Below are 21205 nucleotides of genomic sequence, written 5' to 3'. Positions count from 1 at the left end.
GTTTTCACTTTGATGATGTTCCAATTAAGTGAGTTTTTTTGTTCTGTAGCTTGCACTTTTAGTGTCTTTTTTTTCAATTTGTCTCTCATTCAAATATGTGTACACAATACAGAGAGGTTTAAAACTAGTCCAGGGGCCAGGGACCACCTGCTCCAAAGCTGTCCTAGCCACATTGGATCTTGTCTAGACATCAGGGACAGATCAGAACCCAACACTAAATGAATTCTTCGATTTATTTTTTTCTTTTTCATTTTTTAGTTTATTGATTTCTATGCTCTTTCATAATTCTACCCCTCCATGCCCACCATATTCCACCCTTAGTTTTTGCTGGAGTTCCTTTAAAATGCTGTGACATTATCACAACTAAACTAAAGGAAAAGGCTAACATCTCTGACAAGATATGTTGGGAAGCCAGTATGTTCTCAATTATCAAGACGTATTCATGGTACACCATCAACTAGAATGTCCCCAAGGGCCGGTACATAAAGGGGGGAACCCACAATAGGCAGAACTGGGTAGAATCACGACTCTTTTTCTTTTCTCATATGGGTACCAAAATTGCAAGGAGAAATAATATCTAAATGCCTGACAGAAGAGTCAGAAAAGTAAATATAAGAATTCAAGCTTTACTCAGTGGTAGCATCATAGCCAGTGAGGTTTATCTGAGGCATGATCATTGCTAATTGAAAACAGAAGAAAAAAACAGAACATAGTGATCTATGTTGATTTTGCAAAGGAGCAGATTTTTCATAATACATCAGAGGGTATTAATAGGTATTATCAGCCAGTATTGCTTTTCCAAAGTAGCCACAGGTTAACACCACATCCACCTAAAGGAAGACTGTGGGCATCTTAGGATTCTGACTCCAACAATACAGAACTGGACTAAACTAGAAAGTTTTAGCCTCAATCCCCTGATTATATAAAAGAGTACTTGATTGGTCTAAGATGGTCAAGACCCCACTGCCTCTGCTCCAGATTTTGTGCATTATGGAGTACACACATGCCCTCCACAGTAAGCACAGCTGAAAAGATACATAAGATGAGAACAGGTTATGTAGGTGTCACTACCTGGTGGGAAGAGTAGCAGTAGTTTCTCAGGTTACGTAATCTCTGGGCAAATCCACAGTCAATAAAGTTAATATTCATATTTTAATGAGTTTGTCCCATTAAGAATCAGTAGATTTTTCTCTAACTTTTGCATGCATGCACACACACACATTCCTATAGATCAGTTAAATTACCATCGCAATTATGAGATTTCAAATACTTCTTTAATAAATGCATATCTATGTTTAGTTCTTTCTCTAAACACACCAAATTTTCCCATAACACAAAATAACCCCAAATTTGGAGCGGTTTTGTGTTGTAAATTTATACTACATTTAACTTTCTCAAGTGAGTAGTTTCAAATTGTATTTTTCAACTGGGAGTATGGATCAGTGGTTAAAAACAGGAAGTTTGATGAGTAAACTTGAAACCAGTGAAAATACAGAAGATAATGAGGGAAATTCAGAAAAACCTGAAATTGTCCACATACGTGACAGTTAAGGAGTGGTTCCTGAGTTTTCCCACATGAACCTGGTAGTGGAAAGCATGATTGCAATATCCTGTCAAACAAGCAGTAAATCACCAGAAGGCGATCAGAGGTTGATCTCACATGCTAATTTAAAGTGCTTTCTTTAGTATTTTGGAGATTTAAGTTTTGTGACCCTTGTTCAAGAAATCCTAGAATAATGATTGTCTGAGACCATGATGCTAGCAGAATTCTTTAAAAATCAATCATGCAAATTTTAAGGAAGAGCAGCAGAATGCAATGAAAAGCCCAATCAAAAATGCTAAATAGAAATTGTTTCAGGTTCCCCTCCAAAGCAATGTTAGAATCCCCTTAAGTAGCAAAGCCTCCATACTAGGAGAAAATAAAGTGAAGCAGAGGACAGCAAGTGAAAGAGCATCGTGTCCAATAATTCATTTTTATGGCTCAGAAAGTATAAATGATTATTTGGGAGAATGAAGTTAATTCGACTTTTTTGAACTTGCATTTGAATTAAAACATCAGTGTTAATAACTTGGCCATTCTCCTCAGTCTTTGCTTCCTATATTTATGATAGTGTATTTGATGACAAAATGGTGGGTAAATAAATTTTCCCTGAGGTATTGGCATGTATTTACAGGTAAGACACAAATCTTCAGGAGGGTGATGATCGTAGCTGAGCCATCATAAATCCTGAAGGCCCAAGCAATTTTTGCAAAATTCACCAAAAGCATGCTTCCTGGGAGCTTTCTTCAACTTTTCAAAATGTGTTCAGTAGAACTATTTGTATTTTGTATTATCTTAAACATGTGTTTTCTTTTTCTACAAGTTCTTATGAAATGGAACTTTTTCAACCACATAGATGTAAGCTGTATTAACTAGAAGAAAGGCCTGGCTCATCCTGAAGAAGTTTTTAAAATCATGTATCATTTGCATGCTCAAAGACCTCCTGGAAATACATCAGCTTCTTATTTAATGATTTGAGACTGTGAAACAAATGGCTTCTGGAAGAGTATGAAATGCCTGTTATCCCATGTCAGCCAAGGTGAGCCTATTGGCCCCGATGTGATGGAGTGATCTGGTGAGCCTAGGCCTTTTCTGAGGTGCTTACCTTCCTCTTGGATCTCACCCATGGAGAAATTCTGTCACCCTAGTGAAGACTTGGAAAAGTTCTCTCACAAACTGTAGGGCACAAATAACAGGATTTTATTGAGATCATTAAATACTCAGTCCTTATAGTCTTCAAAACCTTAGACCCCTCCACATCCTTAGGCTGCTTTATCTCTGCTTATGTCAAAGTGACAGGGGGCCTTACACAGGGAGAAATGAAGCACCAAGATCACATCAGCCTGCCTGACACATGCCGGGATTTGGGCTGCTCCTGTGATGACTTAGAGCTCCTTTTCAGGACAGTCATTTCCTCTTTACCACATCTCATTCTTGCCTGGGCGTTCCCTCTATTTTCAAACACAAGGCAGTTTGCCAGCAAATCTTTTGCCTTAGAATATTAATCATTATGTTCTGCCAAGAATTAGAATGGGATAAGAATAGAGACTGTTTTCAAAACCCCCTCACACTGTCAGTGTAATCCTAGTTATTGCTGTTTTTCTTAGGAATTATGCTTCATTTCCTACTTTTCTGACCCAAACAGACAGTAATTATCTCATTCTCCAAGTGACTGCCTTTCTTTTTTCTTCTCATTATTATTCCTCTTTTCTCTTTTGCTTCCCATAAACAGCGGTTCTGTTGTATATACAGCATTCACTTGTACAAATGGGTCAGTATATCAAAGTTTTATTACTTTATTAAGCCAAAATGTATTGAGAGCCAACAATACTAGCTACTTCAAAAAAACAGATATATTAATTAGACACAGTCTCAAAAAGCTGTTGTCTTATGGAGGGAGAATGGGTAAGTGTGAACAGTGTATAAATAACCACTAAAATGGGGAATAATGTGAGGATAATAAGTGCAAAGTCTTTGTGGGGTCAAAGGAGAGATAAGTTCCAAGTATTTGGGTGATGAGGGAAGAGCATCTTGGTAGAAATGGATTGGCAGACAGAGACTACTTAGGTGCCATCCAGACCCAGGTGGAAGGGCAGCAGAATGGAAAAGTAAGGACATGTGAAAGGGAGACAGTGGTACCACTTGGCCAAAATGTAGGTCATGTATGGGAAAATTTTTACATATAAGATAACTTTGAAGATAACTTGGACTATAAGTTCTCCTACTTCATTTTCTGGGAAATAATGAAACCATGAAGATTTCTGAGCAGGGCAGTGCCTAGTCTGAGAATGTCTCAGGAAGGAGAAACAGTCAAAAGTTTGTAAGGTCAACTCAAATATCCAGGGAAGGAGCTAGAGCTTTGCAGGAGTCACATTAATTGCCCAGACAATAGACAATGCAGGTCTGAACTGAAGAGGAAATAACAAAAGGAAGGAAGGAGAAAACACATGTGATGAACACCTACATGTCAGGAATGGCATGAAATACCTTGATAAACATGATTCCATTTAAAGAAAAAGAAAAAAAGGTATGAGGCACATAACCAGGGTCATGGAAAAGAATGGGATTACTATTTCTTGAACAGTTAGTATAAAATGTGAAGCTTCCATCCAACCCTCATAGTTGGCCATATAGGGCTGTTCTTTTCCCATTTTATAGATAAAAATATCAAGACTCCATGATCATAAGTAGTTTTCTCAAGGCCAAAAGTGTAATAAAACCATGATTTGAACCTAGATGTATAGCTGCTCTTCCCACCCTGGGTTCCACAAAGCCTTCAATATTCAATGATTTATTAGGCATAGGGCATGAGAAGTGAGAAAAACAAAAAATTACTTCTGAGTTTTGAAACATGACTCATTAGTAGTGGTGTCATTAATAAAAACAGGGCTTAGAGTTTTGTTAGTGTATGTTAATGACCTTACTTTTCAATATGCTGAGTTTGAAGTCCTTGCTTATTATCTAAGAAAATTTTAGCAGCAGTTGGAAATTGCTAGATTGTGGAATCATCAGGAGAAAGATTTTGAGATGAAGGGAGAAGAGATTAAAGGTAAAGCAATGTGAGTGGATGAGGAGTTACCAGTAACCAAGAATGTAGAGAAGAGAATATCTTCAATATGGAGCAGAGCAAGGAAGAAAATGCAGCTAGTTAATGCAAGAGTGAGACAGAAGTTCTAAGAAAAAAATGAAAGAACCAGCAGAATGTCACACCACAGAGGCCATAGGAGGAGAATTTCAACAAGTGAAATTTCCACAGACAGTGGGAGGTAAACGAGGACTGAGAACAACTTATTAGATTTGTTGGATATGAAACACTTGATGACCTTCCAGAAGGTGATTTTACAAAGGGGTAGAGGTAGAAGACATATTAAAGAAGTTAAGCAGAGAATGTGTGAACAAGAAGTGAAAGCACAATTTGTACTCTTTGAGAAGTTTGGTGGTGAATGGAATATAGATAAGTTGTGGCCTGATTGAGTAGCAAGGTCAGAGGAGGGTTACTTCAGGGAAAGGAGGGCCCTGACCCTATTGTGGGCAGAGGAGGAAATACTGAAGATGAAAGAAAAATTGGACATAAAGGGTGAAGTAAAACGAAGAGGAGATAAGCAGTAACAGAAACAAGAGCAGTGTTCTTGCAAGTAAAAGAACAAGCTATCTTCTTCTGAGGTAGGTAAAGTGACCAGAGGGCTCCCCTGCAGGAGATATTGAGAGAATTCCAATGGATTGGCCTCATTCTCAGGAAGCATAAGGCAAAGAATTAATAAGTCAGAGAAAAAGAGGCTTTCCAAAAAAGATTTGGAGTTCATATTATAAAAGAAAGAGAAATGTTTACATAGGCCAGAAAATAAAAATTCAGTTTTGAAAAGTTACTAATCTTTAGCAATTTCTTCAGCTAATTCCCATAGAATCTAAAATTCTCTAAAAAGTACACATCTCTTCCCTGGGACGACATGGTTATAATTGGCCAATGAAAACAGTCTTCCTGGTTGTCAGAAATGAAGCAACTCTCTGTCTGTACTCTCACCTGTGCTCTTTTGAGAAGTTTCAAGATATTTACTTCAGTAAAGTTTGTCAAAGGTAGTGCTGATTGATGTTTATTTTTAATGGCTTTCAATTACATAGTGGTTTTGATTAGTCTATAAGTAACAAATGCCGGCTCTTAAAAAAAATTAATATTTTACATGTACTAACATCAGAACTTTAAAATAAACTCAGTTACTAGAGATATTTTCCTACCTCTTTCCACATTCACATTTTTAAAAAATTATTTTATTGTAGTTCAATTTAATTGTCTGCATTTTTCCCCTATCACTCCCCCTACTCCAGCCAAACCTACCTCCCTTCCTTCCTTGCTTCCACCCTCCCTCTTGGTTTTGTCCATGTGTCCTTTATAGTAGTTCCAGACACCCTACCCCTCCTTGTGCCCTCCCCCCTCCCCTCTGGTTACTATGAGATTGTTCTTAATTTCAATGTCTCTGGGTATATTTTATTTGCTGCTTTCTTTTGTTGGTTATGTTGCAGTTAAAGGTGAGATCATATGATATTTGTCCCTCTCACCACCTGCTTTATTTCATTTAGCATAATGCTCTCCAGTTCCATCCATGCTGTTGCAAAGGGTAGGAGCTCCTTCTTTCTCTCTGTTGCATAGTATTCCATTGTGGAAATGCACAATAGTTTTTGATCCACTCATTTACTGATGGGCGCTTAGGTTGCTTCCAGCATTTGGCTATTATAAATTGTGCTACTATGAACATTGGGTTGCATAGGCATGGATTGGAAGAATTAACATCATCAAAATGGCCATACTACCCAAAGCAATTTATAGATTCAATGCAATCCCTATTAAAGTACCAATGACATATTTCACAGATATAGAACAAACATTTCAGAAATTTATATGGAACCATAAATGACCCCAAATAGCTGCAACAATTTTGAGAAAGGAGAACAAAGCAGGAGGGATCACAATACCTGATATCAAACTGTATTACAAGGCCACTGTAATCAAAACAGCCTGTTACTGGCATAAAAATAGACACATAGACCAATGGAACAGAACAGAGAGCCCAGAAATAAGCCCAAGTCTCTATATTCAATTAATATTTGACAAAGGTGGAAGATGCATAAAATGGAGTAAAAATAACCTCTTCAACAAATGGTGTTGGGAGAGCTGGACAGCTACATGCAAAAAAAAAAAATGAAACTCAAACAACAACTTACACCATACAGAAAAATAAATTCAAGGTGGATAAAAGATTTAAATATAAGTCGTGACACTGTTCAAGTCCTAGAGGAGAACATAGGCAGGAAAATCTCAGACATTCCATACAGCAACATCTTCACTGATATGTGCCCTAAAGCAAGGGACATAAAGGAAAGAATAAACAAATGTGACCTCATCAAATTAAAAAGCTTGTTCATGGCTAAAGAAAACAGCATTAAAATAAAAAGAGAACCAGCTATATGGAAAAACATATTTGCCAATGATACCTCAGACAAGGGTTTGATCTCCAAAATATATAAAAGAATTCACATGACTCCACTCCAGGAAGACAAAAAAAAAATTAAAAAATGGGCAAATGACTTAACAGACACTTCTCCAAGGAGGACATACAGAGGACCCAGAGACATATGAAAAGATGCTCAGCATCACTAGGCATCAGAAAGAAGCAAATTAAAGTCACAACAAGATACCACTTCACACCGGTCAGAATGGCTAACATAAACAAATCAACAAACAAGTGTTGGAGAGGATGTGAGAAAAGGGAACCCTAGTGCACTGCTGGTGGGAATGCAGCTTGATGCAGCCACTGTGGAAAACAATATGGAATTTCCTCAGAAAACTAAAAATGGAACTGCCTTTTGACCCAGCAATTCCACTGCTGGGACTATATCCTAAGAGCCCTGACACACCAATGCAAAAGAACCTATCCAATCTCATATTTAATCACTAAGAGCTCACATTCATTGGTTTGGTACTCCATGTGGGATGCATAATGTATGTGAATTACATTTAAACAACATAACCTTATAGTGTGCTGTAATTCTCATTTCTATTTTGTATAAAAAATAAGTAACTGAGTCAAGTACCTTCTCCAAGTTCTCAGAGCTAGTAACAGTTGAACCAGCCTCAGTCCTGGACTGACTTAAAAGCTTGTGTATCCAAAAGCTAAATTGCAACACCTCACAATTCAGTTACATATTTTGTTATATACAGTTCTTCTCTTCTTATCTAATTTCTCAGGTTACCTAAGAACTCTTTTGTCTGTCTCCTTCCTTATCATAAGAGTATACGTTCCTTGAAATCAAATACCAAGTCTAGTATCTTTGGAACAGACTCCAAACATTGGACATCTTCAAAAAATATGGAAGTAAATTGAGGTAAATTAAAACCAATTTAAAAATTATTCATCTTTATTTTTCACCATATCTCCTTTGCTTCCACTATACTTCCTACACTCACTACTCTTCCTCTCTCATCGTTTTAAGAAAATACCCAAGTTTGGGAACGTTAGTATTATTATGAAACTAATACTGTAAAATGGCTTCTATAAACAAGACTACTTAATTCAAATGTGTAAATGCATTGAGGACAGAGTCTTCTCATCAAAAATTATCCAGAAGAGCTTGAAGTGAGGATTTCACTCCATTACAGCGGATGTTCACTTTGTTTATTCAAGTGAATACCTTCCATTTGTTTGACCCAATTCCTGCCCTTTACAAGTTCTTAGACAAGTCAGCAAGACAGATAGGTGTCCTGAGATTATAGAACAACCTAGTAATGCCAGAACAGAGGTGGGGAGGATAGCTGAACAACAGTTGGATTGTATTTTATTATTAATGATGATGTATTTCAACCTAACTTCCCAATATGGGTTCATTTCCTTTTTGCATCAACATGAAGCTTCAAATGAAACCACACAGTGTATTTCATTTCAGAATGAAACTCATGACACAGCAAAGCAGTGAATCATCATCAGATGCCGTGAAATTTCAGTCCCAGTGGTTTAAACACAGGCTGGGTCTTTTCACATCATTAAGATGCATTACATATTTTTGAGCTGAACATTTTTTTCACCCATTTTAATTTATATGATTATTGTCAAAATACCTAATCTTTGTGCTGTAATGATAAAACCTGCAACTCTCTACAAGTCTGAAAGCTGAGTTTGTAACGAGGAGGCAATGAAGTGAGAAAATTATTTTTCTTACTGACCTAGATAATGAAGGACATTAGAAATTTGATCATGATTTTTCCAGTGACTATTCTCACAGGCTAACCCTGTATTACTATTTTTGCTTTATTGTGTACTCTACAGAACTTTTGTAAGTTAACAGAGAGCTGTATCTTTTCACTTTGGAAAGTCATTCAGTGAAAAACGAAAAAATCAGTGCTAGGAAATCTTCAGTGAAGTGTAAACCCAGGTCAATAACACATTTGGTATTCATGAGGATGCCCTGAATGCAGCTTCCTACGCAATGGGTGATGTCATAGCTCATTGTCTGTTTCCAACCCACCTCTTGAAAAAAGAAAAACTCAATGATTTCTCAGTTAGAGCACAGGTCCATGTGAACCAACCACTCAAAAAGACCCATTAGATTTCACTGGCTTCACCCTTACACTCCAAAGCATATCCATGTAACACCAAAGCAAAGGGAAACTAAAAGTCTATCTCAGTAATGCAGATAGAAATTCACCTTTATCTCAACTTTTACCTGATTTTTAAAAAGTATTCTTGTGTATACCAGAACATACCAAATCTTACAATGATATTGTATCATCTCAAACCTGCATAGCCTTTTTTTCTACCCCTATTTTTACTACCTCACAGTTGGGCTCCTGTTTTCCCCCTTCAGGTTTACCAAGCTATGGTTATGTAAAGAATGTACAAACAAATGAGTCAGAAACGTTAAAAACCTTCCCAGAGGCCAGTGGTAAGGCTACAGATCACAGGCACACCATGTAATGTTTCCACTGGTACTGACATGCATTAAGACAAGAAATTTCATCAATGTAGCCCTCACTGGAAAATCCTAATGAATCACTGCCAGCTATATGACAAGCAAGGAAATTGATGGCCTATATCCAACCTCTTTATTCTATATAATAGATAGACAGATGGCAATAAACTAGAAAAGTGTGCTTGGATTTCACAACTCCTAACAGTCTGATTTTGATCAAAATCCCTGTCCTTCCTAAATCCTTATCAGCTAAATAGAAAAGTGAGACACAAAACTACTTCCATTATGACACATCTTCCTCTATCAGCCCCACCAATTTTAGTACACACCCAGATCAAATCCTAATCTTTTATTCTTTCTTTACAATGGAGTCACATCTTACCCTGGGGGGATTAGGTGGCTCAGCCCATAAAGTGAAAATATCATGTTATTTAAATTACTCTTGAAAACTCCTTGGGCTCCTCCCTAGAATCCAATGCCTTCTGTAGGTGACCTTATCAGTTCTCCTCTAATATTTCTCTAGGGCTTTTGATAATTTTTCAAGTCCTACATGAGCATGTCAGTAAATCCTCCACCACCCACTTACCAAGGCCTTAAAAATCTGTTCATGGAAATTCTTAAAATTATTACTACAATCGTTTCATGGATTGCCACAAAAGACATTGACTATTTCAGGCTTGATTGAATCTTCTGCCTGAGTAGAATGGACAAATAACCATACAATCACTCATCTCAACATTTACCCCGTCTTTTGGTCTCCCCACCTCTATACTGTTTCTACTCTTTTTTATCTTCTTCCCTCCCTTCTCTTATTTCTGTAAAGTTCAATTCAGATAAATCAACTGCTCCTAACATGAAAATCTTCTGTATTGAGGAAATGTTCTTGAGAAACATTTATAAACCCCTTTGCTCTCAGTTCTTTATTCATTCATTCATTCAACTCATTCATTCCACAAATCATCATTATGCATCAACTCTATACTGGACACTGTTCCATGCACTAGAAGATATACCAGTGTTCACCATACACAAAGTTCCTGCTCTCATGGAACTCACATTTTAACAGAGTAAACAGTAAATACACATATGTCTAAGAGACTATCAGGCAGGAGTGAGTTTTAAAATTTTGGGGGTGGGGGATAGAATGGTCAGACAAAGCCTCTGAAAAAGTAACATTAGAAAAAAATCCTAAGTAAGTGAGGAGACAGCCATGTAGATATCCGTAGAAACAGTGTTAAAGATAAAAGATAGAGAGCACAGTATGTGTAAAGGCCTTGAAATGAGTATGAAATTGGAGTTTTCCAGAAATAACAAGGTAATGTCCAGTATGGATGAAGCTAAAAGCTTCAGAGGAAGAGACGTATGAGTTTGAGATTTGCACATAATCCAGAAGGACTTTTGGCTTTTATTCATGGATTCAAAGCCCTAAGCCATGGGTCAGTTCGAGTGAGTACAAAGCATGGTCTGACTGAGGAAGGTTTTTTTTTACCAGATTTCTCCAGTTGTCATGTGGAGTATAGTGAGAGAGAGGCATCTGGAATGTGGAAGACAGAAGACTAGAGGGATCCTCCAAACCCCTATCATTGCCTAATGTCTCAAATTAGTATTTGCCTTATATTTCAAGGAAAAGAACTGAGAAAAGATTTCTAGTGAAGTTTTATTACCAAACTACACACCTTTCACACAGTCCTTCCCTCAACTCCCTAGGTCTGGCTTCCCACCATGAAATCTGCTTTGAACCAGTGGTGAGAGCAAAGCTCCCTGGTACACAGCTCCTTTAGTGCCTGGAAGCCACGTGGGTTCACTGAAAACTGCCCTCTTACTAAGTTATGATTCTACCTTTTCACTTTCTTTTACACTCAGAGATTCTGGCAGCTTTATCAAAAAACATAACAGCTTGACATCAAAAATTCAATGTTTATTTTTACTAATAAAATAATGCATATTTAATATGAACAGTAAGTTTATCTCTGAAGCAAATGCCTGGAAAAAAAATCACCTTTGAAAAATCACTGTTTTGAAAGGCTTTCAGAAAAATTGTAAATGATATCCTGTTATTAAAATCTGCACTTTTCTACCAGATTTTATGGCACATGCACACAAAAATGTTCCCTTTATAGTCTCATTATAAGAAGGAAGCAAGTCTCCTTCTTTTGTGGAAAAAAATGACTCTTAATAAGTGGATATATTCTTTTTAAAGATTGTATTTATTTATTTTTAGAAAGAGGAGGAGAGAGGGAGAAAGAGAGAGAGAGAAACATTGATGAGTTGCTTCTCACATGCCCCCAACTGGGGACCTGGGTCCCCACAACCCAGGCATGTACCCTGACTAGAAATTGAACTAGCAACCTTTCAGTTTGTGGGATAATATTCAACTCACTGAGCTACACTAGTCAGGGTGGTAACTAGATATGTCTTCACAACAAAGGATATATTGCTTCAGATTTTTAAAAACTAATTCATGGTTCAGGAAGATGGTAGCGAAGTAAGTGGAAGCTGAGTCCATTTGCTCTTGCCCCAACTCCAATACTCAGCTAATCTTTTGACAAATAAGCTGACCATTTGACAGAATCTTAGCTGATATGACGTCTGGAAGACAAGGAGTACAGAAGATGATTCACAGTGGGGTGGTAAGAAGATTTTATAGGTTGAAGGTAAAATACCCCATGCATGGCACCTGCAGCCATGGATAGCCCAGTCAGAAATCACAGCTTTGCAGCTCTCTCCTCTCCCAATATAGAGAACCTCCAGACCCAGGCTTGGGGTGACTTGGATACACAAAGTTGGGGAGATCCAGGCTACACACACACACACACACACACACACACACACACACAGTGAGCAGCACACCCATAGCTGCAGCAGCAAGTGCTAAACGGGAGAGTGCTGGAAAGAGAGAGGGATACCATTTTCACCTGGGTCAGCTGGAGGCAGGCTGCAGCCAGCTGTGACTATGAGAGACCATTGGCTTTTTGGAAAGGTGGTATGTATGGAAAACTAAACAGTAACTCAGTACTACAGTGGGTATGCCCAGAAAGGCTTTTTAAAAGGGGAGCTGAAGTGTGCTGGGCAGGGACCCTGTGCACAGCTGCTCTGCCAGCAAAGGGAAAAGATTGAAAGCATGGTTTGCTCCCACTGAGTATAGCTGGGCAGAGAGATCAGAAAGGTGCACAGCAAGGGGATTTCTCAGCCCCAGCCCAGTGCAGCTAGCAGGCTGGAGGCTACACTGAAGGAAAGTTCAGGACAGTGTCTACTGTGAGGGCAGTGGGCTGGGAACTGGACAGGCAAGAGTTGAGCACCTGAGAGTATTTATAGCCAGGCAGAGCCCACTTCCCCCAAGAAGAGATCAAATCTCCAGGAAGGGAAGGATGCAACCAATCCACCCCACATGCAGGATTGCAAGCACCACTGCATCCAATGGGGAAACTTTGCAGAGCAGGCAGGGTAGGCTCAAGAACCCACTGTAGGGTGCATATCCACAAGAAAAAAAACAGAAAGAGAAACACCTAAAGGGCCCATTTTGAACTTCTCTCAGGGAGACAAAATATACTTGCTTGTAGGGCCTTATTCCACTGAGGCCAACAATGCAGGGAGATCAGAAGGTGCAGCAGGGGGAAATCAAGGCCCTGCCCAGCCTCAGCTCACACAAGAGCTGCCATCAGCACTAAGCAAGAAAGAGCTGACCCTCTTGAACAGATTGGTCCCTCCCTTGAAATGGACAGCTAGTTCATCAGAAACTATACACAACTAGAAATAAGCTGGGACAGACCAAGACAGGTGGGTGGTGCAGGTGCAGAGAGAACACACCCACAATTTTCCCAGAAGACTGAACAGTGCCTTCTGGCAATAAAAGCCCCCTCTAGAGACAGATGAAGGTGATACTGGCAGTGCTGCCAGAAGTTGAACCACCCACACCCACCTCAGACTGTAGCTGACAAAAAGCCAGAAGCAAATTCAGAGAAGAGAGAAGGCAAACAAACTCTGCTGAGACAAATTTTAGCTTTCTCCTTCAGAATTTGTGTTATTTTTTTCCACATAGCCTTTAAATATTTCTTCTTTTGCTTCAGTTACATTCCAACTAATTCATTATTCTTTGACTTTTATTTTTTATACTTTTTATTTAGATTTTTTATTTTATTTTTATTTAAAGTCTCACATTGTACCCTCCCCTTGTCTTACTCCATTTTGCCCTGCTCCTGCCCTTTCTTGTTTTCATTGTAAATTTTACTTCCCCCCATGCTCTGCCTTGTTCCTATTCCTTACTCTTACTATTTCTCCTCCCTCTATCCTCTCAAAATCATTCTTCCTTCCTTTGGTCAGCCCACATTCTTTTTCCCCTTATTCTAATATAATTATTTTCCTTCCACCTTTATAAACTGTAGCATGTTTAGTGTGGATATTACAGTTGTTGTTATTCTTCTTTAATTGTATTCCTACTTTTTCACTATTTTTTTAATTTCAAAACTCATAGGTTACTCTCCTACTGTCTTACTTCATTTTGCCATCTTCCTGTCCTCGCTTATCTGAGTTTGGAGTTTTACTTTTTCTCTTTCTTAATCTTGTTTCTATTCCTTACTCTTACTATTTTTCCTCCCACTTCCCTTTCAAAATAAATTTTCTCTCCTTTAGTCATCTCACATTCCCTTTTTCTATCTTATAAAAGTCTTAATCTCTTTTCACCTTTCTTAATCTTTGCTCAATTGCTATTAATATTGCTGATGTGATAGGGGGTTATTTTTGCTGACACAGGTTTTGTTTTCTGGGTAGTATTGCTTTGTAACCAGTACCTGTACATCATCATACAAGATGTGGCAGGAGTTTTGACTGCTAGTCAGCAAGCCAGCGGGGAGAACTGCCCCCCCTCAAATGAATGAACCATCAATAATCAAAGCCAGAGTACAAAAAAAAGAGTCCACATAAACTGAATAAAGGACAATCCCAGAACATACACATGAGGAGATTAAAGAGAATGCACCAGTGAGTCCCACAAAACTCCTACCACAGAAGTCCACCCCACAAAGACAGGCAGGTAAAGCAGAGCAACCTGAGAAGGAAGAAGAAACAGAGTCACCTAAAATGGGAAGACAAGAAGATAACCCACATTCAAAAGGAAAGGAGAAATCCCAAGAAAAAGAGCTAAATGAAATTGAGGCAAGCAATCTATCAAATGTAGAATTCAAAACAATGGTTATAAGGATACTCAAGGAACTCAGTGAGAAATACCAGAAACTTTTTCAGAACTACAAGAAACTTAGTGGGAACTACAGCAGCATGTAAAAGGACATAGAAACTATAAACAAGAACCAGGAATAAATGAAGAATATAATATCTGGAATGAAAAATACACTGGAAGGAATTAAAAGCAGGCTACATGAAGCAGAGAACCAAAACAGCAAGATGGAAGACAAGGAAGGAAGAAATACCCTGTCAGAGTAGAAAAAATGAAAAAAGACTCAAAAAGAATGAGGGTAGTTTAAGAGAGTTTCAGGACATGAAATGTAGCATTTGTATCATAGAAATATCAGAAGGAGAAGAAAAGTAGCAAGGGATAGAAAACCTGTTTGAAAAAATGATCACAGAAAACATCCCTAACTTGGAGTAGGGAAAGTGTCACACAAGTTCAGGAAGCACAGAGGGTCCCAATCAAGATAAACCCAAAGAGGTCCATTCCAAAACACATCATAATTAAAATGGCAAAATTTAAAGACAAACAGAGTATCTTAAAGACAGCAATGGAGAAACAGCAAGTAACATACAAGGGAGTGCCAATAAGGCTATCAGATGATTTCTCAATGGAAACACTACAAGAAAGAAAAAATTGGCACAAAATATTACAATAATGTAAAGCAAGGACCTACAACCAGGACTACTCTATCCAACATGGCTCTATTTAAAATGGAAGGTGAAATAAAGAGTTTCCCAGAAAAAAGGAAGGCTAAAAGTGTGCATCTCCACCAAGCCAGTACTATAAGAGATACTAAAAGGACTGCTATAAAAATAAGAGAGAAGCAGAGAGAGAGGAATGAAGGTACAGAAAAAAATGGCAATGAATAAGTACCTATCAATAACCACCTTAAATGTAAATGGACTAAATGCTCCAATCAAAAGACATAGGGTAGCTGAAGCAATAAGAAAACATGACCCACATACATTCTGTCTACAAGAGGCCCACTCCAGGACAAAAGATGCACACAGGTTGCAAGGAAATAAAATAGTCCAAGCAAATGGACATGAAAAGAAAGCTGGGGTAGCAATACTTCTATCAGACAAAATAGACTGCAAAAAAAAAGGCCATAAGAAGGGACAAAGAAGGTCATTATATAATATGTGAGGGAGTAATCCAACAGGAGGATACAACCTTTGTAAACACACATGCACCTAACATAGGAGCTCCTAAATTTAGAGAAAATCTTTCATGACTTCAAGAAAGATACTGACAACAACACAGTCATTGTAGAGGACTTTAATATCCCACTGTCAACAATGGATAGATCTTTCAAACAAAGAACCAAAAAGGATATTGTAGCACTGAACAACACCCTAGATCAAATGGACTTAATTGATATACACAGAACATTTCACCCCCAAAGAAGCAAAATATACATTCTTTTCAAATGCACATGGAACATATTCAAAGGTAGACCACAATGTAGGACACAAAACAAGCCTCAACAAATTCAGAAAATTTAAATCATATCAAGCATGTGCTCAGAGCACAATGGATTGAAACTAAAAATCAACCTCAAGGAAAAAACTCTAAACATTCAAATACATGAAGACTGAATAATATGATATTAAGTAATGAATAGGTCAACAATGAGATCAAGGAAAAAATTAAAAAGTATCTGGAAACAAATGAAAATTAACACACAACAACACAAAAGCCATAGGACACAGCAAAGGCCATACTGAAAGGAAAGTAAATAGCAATACAGGCCTATCTTAAAAAGACAGAAAAATCTCAAATGAACAACCTAAGCCTATATCTACAAGAACTAGAAGAACAACAAAAGGCAAAGCCCAGAGAAGGTAGAAGGAAGGAAATAATAAAAAACAGAGCAGAATTAAATAACATACAGATTAAAAGAACAATTCAAAGGATCAACAAGTCCAGGAGCTGGTTGTTTGAAAAGATAAAGTTGACAAATCTTTAACCAGACTCATCAAGAAAAACCCAAATAAATAAAATCAGAAATGGGAGATGAGAAGTAACAACTGATACCACAGAAATACAAAGGAGTGTAAGAAATTACTATGAAAAACTATATGCCAAGAAACTTGATAACCTGAGTGAAATGGACAAATTTTTAGAAACACACAATCTTCCCATCTGAATCAAGAAGAAGCAGAAAGTCTGAGTAGACTGACAAGAGCTAGTGAAACTGAAGCAGTAATCAAAAAACTCTTGGCCCACCAAAGTCCTGGACAAAATGGCTTCACAGGTGAATTTTACCAAACATTTTAGGAAGAGCTAATTCTTATCCTTCTCAAACTATTACAACAAAATTAAAGAAGAAGGAAGAGTCTCAAACTCCTTTTATGAGGTCAGTATCATCCTAATTCTAAAACCAGGTAAAGAAACAACAAAGAAAGAAACCTACAGGCCAATATCTGACAAAAATAAATTCTAAAATACTCAACAAAATATTGTCAATCTGGATTCAGCAATACATTAATAAGATCATACACCATAATCAAGTGGGATTCATCCAAGAGATGCAAAGATGGTACAATATTCACAAATCAATAAATGTAACACACCAATAAACAAAATGAAGGATAAAAATCACATAATATCAGTAGATACTGAAAAAGCATCTGATAAAATCCAGCATCCTTTTATGATAAAAACTCTCAGCAAAGTGGTAATAGAGGGAGCATACTTCAACATAATAAAAGCCATATATGAGAAAACTACAATCAATATTATATTCAGCAGGCAAAAACTAAAAGCTTTCCCCTTTAAATAAGGAACAAGACAAAGGTATCTGCTTTTACCACTCTTATTCAACATAGTACTGAAAGTTCTAGCCACAGTGATCAGACAAGGAAAACAAATAAAAGGCATCCAAATTGGAAAGGAGGAAGTAAAACTGTCATTACTTGCAGATGGCATGATAGCGTACATAGAAAACCCTATAGTCTCCACCAAAAAAAAACTACTCAACCTAATAAGTGAATTTGGAAAAAGAGCAGGATACAAAGTCAATGTTCAGAAATTGATGGCAATTTTGTACACCAACAATGACATATCAGGAAGATAAATTGGGGGGTTGGGGGGAAGTCCCATTTACTATAACAACAAGAAAAATAAAGTACCTAGGAATAAACTCAACCAAGGAGGTAAAAGACCTATAATTGGAAAACTATGTAACACTAAATAAAAAAACTGAGGAAGATGCAAATAAATGGAAGCATATACCATGTTCATGGATTGGAAGAATTAACATCATCAAAATGTCCATACTACCCAAAGCAATCCATAGATTCAACATAATTTCTATTAAAATACCAATCACATATTTCATGGATATAGAATAAGTATTTCAAAAATTTATATGGAACCCAAAATGACCCCAAATAGCCTCAGCAATCTTGAGAAAGAAGAAAAAAATAGGAAGGATAACAATCCCTGATATCAAACTACACTACAAGGCCATTGTAATCAGGATGCTCTGGTACTGGCATAAGAGACACATCAATGAAACAGAGTAGAGAGCCCAGATATAAACCCAAGTCTTTATGGTCAATTAATATTTCACAAAGGGGGCATGAGCATACAATGGAGTAAAAATAGCCTCTTCAATAAATGGTGTTGGGAGAACTGGACTGGTACAGGCAAAAAAAATGAAATTAGATGACCAAGTTACACCATACACCAGAATAAAGCCAAAATAGATAAAACACAATATAAGTCATAACACCATAAAAGTCCTAGTGGAAAACATAGGCAGGAAAAATTCAGATATCTCACATAACAATATTTTTGCAGATATGTCTCCTAGGGCAAGGGAAAAAAAGGAAAAAATAAACAAATTGGATTACATCAAATTAAAAAGCTTCTGCATGACTAAAGAAACCATCACCAAAATGAAAAGCGAACTGACCATATGGGAGAATATATTTGCCAATGATACATTGGACAAAGGTTTCATCCCCAAAATATATAAAGGACTCCTATGACTCAACACCTGGAAGACAATTAAAAAATGAGCCAAGGACCTGAATAGACACCTCTCCAAGGAGGACATAGAGATGGCCCATAGACCTATGAAAAGATGCTCAACATCACTAGCCATCAGAGAGATGCCAACTGGAACCACAATAAGGATATCACCTCACACTTGTCAGAACAGCTGTCATTAATAAATCAACAAACAAGTGCTGGCAAGGATAAGGAGAAAAGGGAAGCTTAGTGCATTATTGGTGGGAGTGCAGACTGGTAAAGCCACTGTGGAAAATAGTATGGAATTTGCTCAAAAGACTGAAAATGGAACTGCCTTTGACACAGTGATTCCACTGTTGGAAATATACCCTAAGACTCAACAATTCAAAATGACGTATGCACCCCAATGTTCATAGCAATGCTATTTACAAGAGCTAAGTGCTGGAAATAGCCTAAGTGCCCATCAGTAAATGAGTGGATAAAAAAACTGTGGTACATTTACACAATGGAATAATATGCAGCAGAAAGAAAGAAGGAATTCCTTCCTTTTGTGACAGCATGGATGGAACTGGAGAATATTATACTAAATGAAATAAGCCAGTGTGTAAAAGACAAATAGCACATGATCTCACCTATAAGAGGAATCTAATGAACAAAATTAACTAATTAACAAAATAGAATAATCAGCATGGAAATGTAAAACAGACTAACAGTGACCAGAGGGTGGTGAGGGGCATAATGTTGGAAAGAGGGGGAAAAGGACAGTCAAAGAATATGAATGAATGACCCAGGGACATGGAGAAAAGGGCAGGAAAAGACTGTGGGAGCAAGTGGTGCAATGGGTGGAGGGCAAAGGGGGCAAATATTGGGACAGCTGTAATAGAATAGCAATAAAAAATGAATAAAAATCTAATTCAATATTTTGTTTTAATTTCTTTGTTAAACAGCAATCTAGATAAAACTTTTAGTGGCCTGAGAAATCTCTGAATGTAAGTTTTGAATCCATAAAAAGTAATTTTGTAACATTATCTTGGACTTACTTAAAAGCAAATAGTAAGTTTTTTAAATTAAAAAAAGAACGAGGGCACCTAATGCAAAATGTAAAGTGTAGTGCAAATTATCATCACTAAGCTCCCTCATATATATATATGAGAAATAGATATATATGAGTATATATGTACATATACACATTTATAAAAATTTTATCAAGTTTGCCTGAGATATTTTTGTTTAAACCTCTGTCAATCCTATCACCTAGCCCCCCAAAATGCCATCACATCCCTGTTCTACTCAATGAGTACCTCTCAACTGCCTGAGTCTATTGCCTGCTGGGGTCATGCCAAAGAGAGTAGACTTGATTTTTTAGGCAATGTGGGTCCACTGAAGAGTTCAGATAGTAGAAATAATATAATTTTCCACATATATTTAATCAAAAATTTCTTGTATACTAACTGTGCAACAGACACTGTGCTAGGCAATGGAGGTACAACCACAAATAAGACATAGTCTGCACCCCCTAGAACAATGTACAGCTGATAGAAAAGTAGCTGGTTGAAAGCTGAGTCTGAGAGCAAAAGGCAGTAGCAGCCTTTTTAAATAGTCTAAAAAAGATGGTAAAGTTAAAGGAAATCCAAGAGAAATATCAAAGATAAAATTAACTGGACTCTGCCAGCCATGTTACTGTCAGGTTTCCTTTCCTTGCCAGTTCTCAGCTAACACCCTCCAGGACTTTCCCCATGGATGTTTACAACACTTTCGAACTCTGTTACGTGATCCAAGTTCAGAGAACTATACCAGAGTACCCTGTTTTGTTTGCCTATAAATAAGCAGAATAAACATAGCCAATGAGTTTAATCAAGGATTTGAGTACCTTTGGTGTTATAGTAATAAAGAAGAGGAAATACATCCAGAAAAGGTATGCAACATAAAGTTCTGTTTCATAAATCAATAAGCATAAAATAAAAGTACTAAAGTCCATGTTAAGTAGACACTATTCGTCACTCTCATTAAAGTACAATACTTTCCTGTACTTCAATGGAAAAAGAAAAGGTTAAAGTTTTGGCACAATCTGAAATCTGGCACTCGTAATGTTTAACCAGCCTACAAGGCTGCCTTTCTCCTAGAATCTCCTCAAATGAAAATGCAGACTGCCTGTTTTCAAGGGGAAGAAGACTTGAAGTGCTGTTTTGTTAAGCTTTTCAGAAGCAAATAAATAGAACAGGATAAGGCTAGAGTCACCAACTTTCCCCATATAATCATCTAATTCATCTAACCACACAGAAAATAGGAAATCTAGTTGTGATGAAATGAGCCCATCAGTGGGGAGCAAACATCTTCCAAGTGTACCTGCCAAGTGAAAAACCTAGACACATTTTGTTTATTATCTTTTACTTTTTCCTTTATTTTTATTGTTGACACTATTGCAGATGTCCTCATTTCCCCCTCAACATTTTGTGTTGTTGTTTTTTTAAATGGTTGATCCTGCTCAGTCTGACAGCTAGTTTACAAAGGTCCTAAGCCAAGCTTAAGTCAAAGTGAAG

General features: G+C 37.4%; 1 pseudogene; it reads left to right on the top strand.

The window, feature by feature from the left end:
- The first annotated feature begins 622 nt into the window (after positions 1-622).
- On the top strand, positions 623-747 carry LOC123827670 (annotated as a pseudogene).
- Positions 748-21205: the final 20458 nt, after the last annotated feature.

The sequence above is a fragment of the Phyllostomus hastatus genome, unplaced genomic scaffold (genome assembly GCF_019186645.2).
Source record: "Phyllostomus hastatus isolate PE091 unplaced genomic scaffold, TTU_PhHast_1.1 phas_contig_86, whole genome shotgun sequence".
Classification (NCBI taxonomy): Eukaryota; Metazoa; Chordata; class Mammalia; order Chiroptera; family Phyllostomidae; genus Phyllostomus; species Phyllostomus hastatus.
This window is presented reverse-complemented; position numbering and strand designations above follow the sequence as displayed.